Here is a 6,810-nt window from a genome sequence, read left to right on the forward strand (position 1 = left end):
TGGGAGTCAGTGAACTTCTGCAGCTCCATCCAAGGTTAATGTGTGCAAAGAGATCCAAAGAGCTACGACTGCAGTACTGACACAAGACGTAAACTGAGAAACTCAGTTTCAACCCATTATTTTTCTCCTAATGAAAAGGATGCAGACAACCAGAATGCATTACAGGAGAGTTTCCTCTGTTCTGTTGGGTGAGACCAAGTATCCATCCCACTCAGGCTCACATCTCCACAGTGACTGGTAACAGGGAGCTGGGAAAAGGGTTACAGAGGAGTTGGTACATGGTACATCCTTGTGGTTTTAAGAAGTAAATGGTTTACAGCATCCTTATCTGGACATATGTGATTCAGACAGAGCGTTCAGCAGCTCTTGACAGACCTACTAACTTATCTAATTCCTTCTTTGAACCAGTTGTAATGCAGTGTATTAGCTGCTAAGGGTTTATTTGGGTAGTTTATGAGTGCAAAATAAAATACTTTGTTTTTCTTTGTTAGCCCACTGGTTGATAATCATACTGCATAACATCTGCTAGTTATTCCACTTCACCACCTTTGAACCATCCGTGTTTTAATGGGTCTTATTATAGTCCCCCCCAGCTGTCCTTGGTATGTCCTCACATCCTACACTTTGCATTAAATCCACTAATAGCCAAGGGAATGGCTCTATTACTCCATATCCTCACTGCCTTCCCAGACTTCTGATCCAATTTTTGAGATACTGAAATTAAAACATCAAAATCTGGGCATATTTTGAGTTAATATTATGGTTACAGTATCCATTTTGTTATATTTACTATCACATTGTATTCTTTGCCCTTGCTGAGCTGTTACATGGTTACCACTGTTACCTGCTTTACCATCTGCCAAAGCTTTAGAACTTTGGTCCTTAGAAGTCTGTTGCTTTCAGTAAGACCTATGCTTGTTAATGAGAACACTAGCAGTACTTAAAGGAAAAACACACTGCAGATGGCTTAGAAGCAAAAACCACAAATATTTTTGCAATGTAGCTTCTTATCAAGCCTTACTTTTAACAGCTTTAGAAAATTAAATAGAATCCAGGGCCTTTTCTGCTTCCTCCTGAACAGTTCTTGCAAACATTATCTAGTAATAAGATTACAAACAAGGTAAAAACTCTGGATTGCTCTGAATCAGAGATTCACCGCACTACTGAGAAAAATATTCTGCTTAGGAGGGGACTCGTGCATAACCTTCAAACAGGTTGGCAACGGGGGAGTCATGTGAATACCAAAGATAGCAGAAGCACATGTGTGGGTACCTGCTCTGCCTGGAGAATCAATCAAAAGAAGAAATGAACCTTAATTTAGAGTCAAATCTGATTTTTAGTTGCACTGAATATTCCTATAGAAGCTAATTTCTAGAGGTCAAGCCAGGCAGGTTTGACCAGTATAGAACTTCACAGTCTGCCTAACCCTGTATGTTCAGGAGAACATAGAACAGATTTTGATATTTTTGCTTTTGTAGATCCCTGTATGAATAATCACTGTGATTCACTGAGGCTAATTGCAGCATAAGGTACTATTCAAGCAAATTGAAGCACTGCCCAATATGGTAATAGTTAACCGATCCCTTGCTGGGCAAGCATGATATTCAAGTTAAATTAGGACTCTCATAAAAAGGGCTTAAAACAAAGGAACAAGTGTTTGTATTGATTCATAAAGTCTCAGCATCGCAGGCATACAGTTCAAATAGGTCATAACCATAGAAATGAGTTGAGTTTATTTCCCTACGTAGTACAAACAGACTGAATCAACCCAGCGTAGAGGTACCCAGCACTCAGAAATAGAGACCCAAAGTTATTTCCATTTTTACACATGCAATCTTGTCACTAGAAACATATGTTATTTATTTATTTATAGAACACTGTATTTTTGAAGTGCTCATAGTCAAATTTGGGCTCCAGGTAGTTGTGACAACTGGAAAAGATACTGCATGAGCTGTTCATTGCAATCTCCCAGCCACATCATTTAACCCATCAGAGAGTGGTATTTTTAGTTACTTCTCTTTTTGTCTGAAACAAATCAGGGAGTGCTCACTCTTGGCTCAGCCATTAGAACGGTGGATGTTATAATATTACCCAGCAGATTGGAAAGCCTGTGCCATTTTTAACAGGCACTCTGCTTGATCCAGACAAGGACATCTGTCTATGTAGGTTCCAAATGTCCTTCCCCTAGTTATCTTCAACTAAGTACAAAACAATTAACATGGCACTACATCAGTATTTGTAGGGCAGTGCTCTTTAACTTCTATTGTCTTCTAAAATGCCAATCAGAGGGGTCAGTAGTTTGGATCAACTGAAGAGCATTCTTTCTTTTTCCCCAAAGGCCACAAAATAAGGAAAAATACCTAAAAAGTATAATGCAAGCATTTCTAAAGCATTCTATTATGAAAAGCAATTCAGAATGAGAGGTCAAGTGTGGGCTGCAAAACCCTGGTAAAGTTTTCAAACGTTTCAGACCAGAAACCAACTTGTTTACCTTTCAGATTCAATTGTCTGCTGCTTCAAGTGTTTGAGCAGCTCTAAAGGTTTAGCACAGCATGGTTTTGGGTCACAGCATCATTGCACGCTCTATGAATCATCATGCTCCTGCTTTTGTGAACCAGCCCACTTGGATGTTTGCTTCCTCTGTTCTAAGTATCTACAGTCTGACATTTCTCTTGCACTTGCCACATTTTTAAGGCTTGGTTTTACTCCAGTGCTTTGCTGGAAACATTACTGGATACAGATACCTGCAGTGACTGCTAAATCCCAAAGTTACTAAATCACATACTGGTGTGATTTAACACAATATTTTTAATAATATTTCCTTAAAAATTAAATAAGGTGTTTTACATCCATTTGCAAGTTCTCTTTAATTCTAGTTCAGTCAGTGCTTTGTGACTGGGCAAACATGGAAGTGGATGCCTAACATCCATCCAGCCACTAAGGCAAGTGAATACTCAAAGCTGTGACTGACATTCTCTCTTTTGTTAAACATACAGTATCTAGAAATTCTATGAGAAGGGTAGAAATACACATTTATTCCAGAAAAAATAAATAAGTAAATAAATTATATATATATATATATATACACTCAGAACACATAAGAAGAGTTATATCATGTGTGAAAGTGCAGAGTTTCTGATCAAGGCCAAGCCATGTTACTGCTCTCTGGCTCCCAGGTGTGACTGTGTGGAATCTGTGCAGTATGGATGAGATACAAAGGCAGAGAATAAAGGGCATTTTGCTATTCTGGGAATGCTACAGCACCACACTGCTAATTTCCTCACAAATATCATACAAGAAAACTTGCATTTGATCACAGAATAATTTTGAATGAAAATGCAAGCTTTAAATGAGAATTCATTGTTTCTCTTCCAGATTTTGCCTCTGTCCAGAATATCAATATACCTATTGAAGTCATCACATTATAAAGGAATAATTTCATGTTTTCTGGTTTATCTTTTGATGTACTCTTTGTTGCCATTCCTAGCAGATACAATGGGCAGTACAGGTGTCATTGCCATAATATTAAATGGGAGCCTGCTTATATCCTTATCAGTTTCTTTCTCACATACTTGTTTCACTGTACAAAGGATCATAGAGCTTCCCCCATCCCCACATTTGTTATTTTGTAAAAAAATATATAGTTGGACTAATTGTGTTTTGAAAATTAATGGCTTTTAGTTCATTTAAGTCAGAAACCTTGGAGAGCAGCCACGTCAAATGAGATCCTGGTGACTGCGACGACTTCGCCATGTGCAGCACCATGAAATTACATGCCTTCCGTATGGCTGTTACTAGAGCTATGCCAAAATCAACCAATAACATTATAATTATGCTTTGTGGCCCTTCCTGAAAGAAATCTACATACATCAAATATCACAGTAGATGGTGGTTTCTTATTTAGCTCTCTGTGTTTTTCCATCACCAATTACTAAAACTTATTTATGGTAAAAAAACAAAACAAAACAGAACATGATGGATAAATTATTAAGCAAAGTGCTTTTTGAGAAAAACATGCAATAAACATTGTCTAATGGATAATCCAGACCCAATTTTCCTTGACTGTTTCTCTAGCTTTTATTGTCAGTTTTAGCTGGGCGTAAAGGATGTCTGGTGTGATGCAGTGGAAATTAACCCACCTGTTAAATTCAATTTAAGCCAGTCTGAATGGCAATGTGCTGACCCAGGCAAGATCAGGTTCTCATCCTATTTTAATCACACTCTCCTCAGCATTTCCAACATCCCCGCAACTTTTTCTTCCTTTTGTTTCTTATTACCCCTTGCATTTCACTGTGCCTTGATCTGTATGTGGATTCATAGCATTGTTCTTTCGGCACGCTCAAGGGCAGGCCACTGCCTGCATGAAAATGATCCAAACTGAGATGACTACTGAAAAGCTTCCCATTTAACTCAGATGTGATCTGTAATGCTTTTTGCCTAGGTGTGCTCTTCTTTGAGCTGAAGGACTCCTGAAATTTCACTACATAATACAGGCAAAGCTGTGCCAGTGTCATGAAAAAGCTTGGGGCCACAAGACATTTTTTAATACAGGTTTAGATGAAGTTGTCATTTGAAAATTACCTCCCTCCACGTCAAGCTCTTAGATTGCTCTTGTGGTTTCTTGTTGACTAACGGTATCACTTTTCTCCTCAACTTTTCTCATTCCTTATGCATTTGTATTCATCTGCATTCTGTTGTTCTCTATTTACATTGCCAACGGACAGCAACACGAGGAGTGTGCTCTCCAGTGGTAATTATCTTATTGTGATATCCAGAAAGAGGTCACCTCTAATTCAATGGGGTAGCTAGACTCTGATGCATTACCAAGTGATGATACTGGCGGATCATGGCTGCTGTACAGGATAATTCCAGATAAAGGCAATTTCTAGGTTTACTCCGTTTCCACTGGAGGGAAAGAGAACATACTAAGGCACTGACCTAATTATCCACTAAGAAAACTGAGATTCCAATGCATGAAACTACCAAGGGTCTGTACAGGAGTTAGGATTGAAATTTAGATTGATCTATTTGAATTTTGCTGAAGAGCACAGCAAACATGTTTCTGGTAAAGTGGAATAATGCTTGGAGAGAAAACGTGCACCTGAAGTTTATTGGGCTGGAGCCTTGATCCACAGCCTCTTGAAGACTAATGAAATGGAACACAAGAGCTCATGGCCAGAGAGTTTAACTTTCCAACTCCTTTTGTTGCAAAGCTTCAGTTGTCGTAGAACCTCAGTATGAGAGAAGTCCTAATCTCTTGTTCTCTCAAAGGTAAATTCAACTACAATTTAGTAAGACAAAACCCAACGGTGCTGCTTTTTCCAATGTTCTTCTTAAAACAACCTCAGTAAGAACAGAAACTGATAGCAAGAGATCACAATGGAGATCTGTTTCACTTTCTGTGCAGTATTTTTTCCTTTGCACTCTGCATCCTGCAGCCTCACAGAAAACACTCCTACTGACAGCAAGTAAATCCAGCTGTAGGATGTTTTCTATGGAGCACCCTGTAGGGACTGCTTGTCAGTTTGATTTAAACTTCTATAGAGAAATGATTCTTCTGTTCACAAAAAGTCATCAGTATACTTGTATATTAGTACTATTACCCATCCTTTGACTTCACAGGCTTACCTGAACTCCTGCAGCTCAGCTACTCTCACTCCAGAGCTCCATCTGCCAGACAGAGCAGTAGTACCTGGTGCACATATAACCCTGAACAGCAGGTAATAAAAACAAGCAGAAAGTGAGAAGTCCACATGGTACTTCATATTTACTTAAAATAAATACAGCTAGTATATGTACCTATGCACATTCACACAAAGAAGTATAAAAGGGACTATTTACACTTCCTCTGAAAATCTGTCAGTAATTTTTTCATATTCTAGCACAGAACAGCCCACAGATATCCTTCAGAAATCCCTTTCATCATCTGTAAATTGACTCAGGCTGTTCTATTCATAATTTGCTTTGATATTAAAATAAAAACATTAATATTCTGAGTATCTCCATCCCTTGTGTTCTTCAGAAATACATGGCAGCGCTCAGAAGCCAGATGGTAGCTTGACTCTGTAAGTGAACTGTTCTAGCAGCTACAAAAACGGATGTCTTGTTCCCTCCACTCTCAACCCCAAGGACGATATGTTAACCCTTCTGTTTGCATTGGTTCTGACTCTTGCCTAATCCCACAATAGGAGTGATTCAAGGAATGAGATAATCCTTATTTTAAAGATAGTTTAATCTAAGCAAGGGGTACCAATACTTGAACAAGGAAGCATGGATGGTTGATGGCATCCCTAAGGGAAACAGAACCAAGTGCAATAACAATCCACAGGGCAAGGGACCCACTACCCAGAGTGTATCTCACCATACCTAGTGAGGTGAGTTGAGCAAACCCAAAGATGGCTACCAGGTTTAAGTGGAGAATCCGCATCACCAAACAACCTCCTGGGACAGGTCCAAAATCAAACCAGAAGGTCAACCTGCAGATAACAAACAGTGGCAGTAATAGCAACCAAAGGCAGAGATAGTCCTATGATCACCAGGACGATCAAGTGATGCGCAGGGAAAACAAGCTTAAGATATAAACCAGGAAGCCATGGTCAAACCACAAACTCAATACAACGAAGCTCCACGAGCTAACAGCCCAGGGCTTTTATGTGGCTCCTGCACCCAAGGGCAGGGAGTGTGGGTGGAGGCCCCCGGTGAGGCTGATTAAAGTCATTAAGGGCCATTACTTAAAGCCATTAAGTCCCATTAAGGAAACTGTGAGCCTTAATAGCTCCTTCTTTGGATAGGTAACCAATTTTGTCTTTG

Source organism: Coturnix japonica, chromosome 7 (assembly GCF_054131305.1).
Source record: "Coturnix japonica strain WE chromosome 7, WE-NBRP24, whole genome shotgun sequence".
Taxonomy (NCBI): domain Eukaryota; kingdom Metazoa; phylum Chordata; class Aves; order Galliformes; family Phasianidae; genus Coturnix; species Coturnix japonica.